Source organism: Sturnus vulgaris, chromosome 2, assembly GCF_052056855.1.
Source record: "Sturnus vulgaris isolate bStuVul1 chromosome 2, bStuVul1.hap1, whole genome shotgun sequence".
In the NCBI taxonomy this organism is placed as follows: domain Eukaryota; kingdom Metazoa; phylum Chordata; class Aves; order Passeriformes; family Sturnidae; genus Sturnus; species Sturnus vulgaris.
The window spans coordinates 56,392,683-56,393,448 of NC_142244.1; positions in this window are offsets into that span (position 1 = coordinate 56,392,683).

Genomic DNA, 766 nt, shown 5'->3' on the forward strand with positions numbered 1-766 from the left:
TGTCAGTTTGCTTCTCAGCTCTGCAGTACAGAAGTAAAGTTTAATGACTGGTATTTAAATAGTTCATAAAAGTAAAAACTGTGCACTATATACGTAAATATTTAACACATTTTAGTCCACATCCTGCACTAGTGTATTTGAATAGCCTGTATTTTTCATTTTGTGTCAGAGCTTAAAAATGAAGCCAAAGTTAAGAAAACTGCTTTAATCAAAGTTTGGTCACAGTGTCAAAGAGCAATATGTATGGTTTAAGAGCACTTATGATTTAAAAAAACCTAAAACCACAGGAACAGCAACTAGAAGTGAAGTCCAGAGTCTCACACACTTTGGTATTACGGTATCCTGCTGATGCTTTATTTCAGCCCAATTCCACAAGAGCAAACATGGCATGTGGCTGCAAGCCAGTGAGGGGATTTGTGTTAATGCAATCCAGAATGACTTGCACCTTCATGTAAGTGAATACATTTACAGACTCACAGATTATGCTGAGTCAGAGGGGACCCACAGGATCATGGAGTCCAGCTCCTGGCCCTGCACAGGACGTCCCAAGTCACACCATGTGCCTGAGAACAATGTCCAAGTGCTTCTTGAACTCTGTCAGGCTGGTGCTGTGACCACTTCTCTGGGGAGCCCAGTGCTCGACCACTCTGGGTGAAGAACCTTTTTCTAATATCCAACCTAAACCTCTCTTGACAGCCTCAGGCTATTGCTTTGGATCCTGTTGCTGGTCACCAGAGAGAAGAAATCAGTGTCTGCCCCTTCTCTT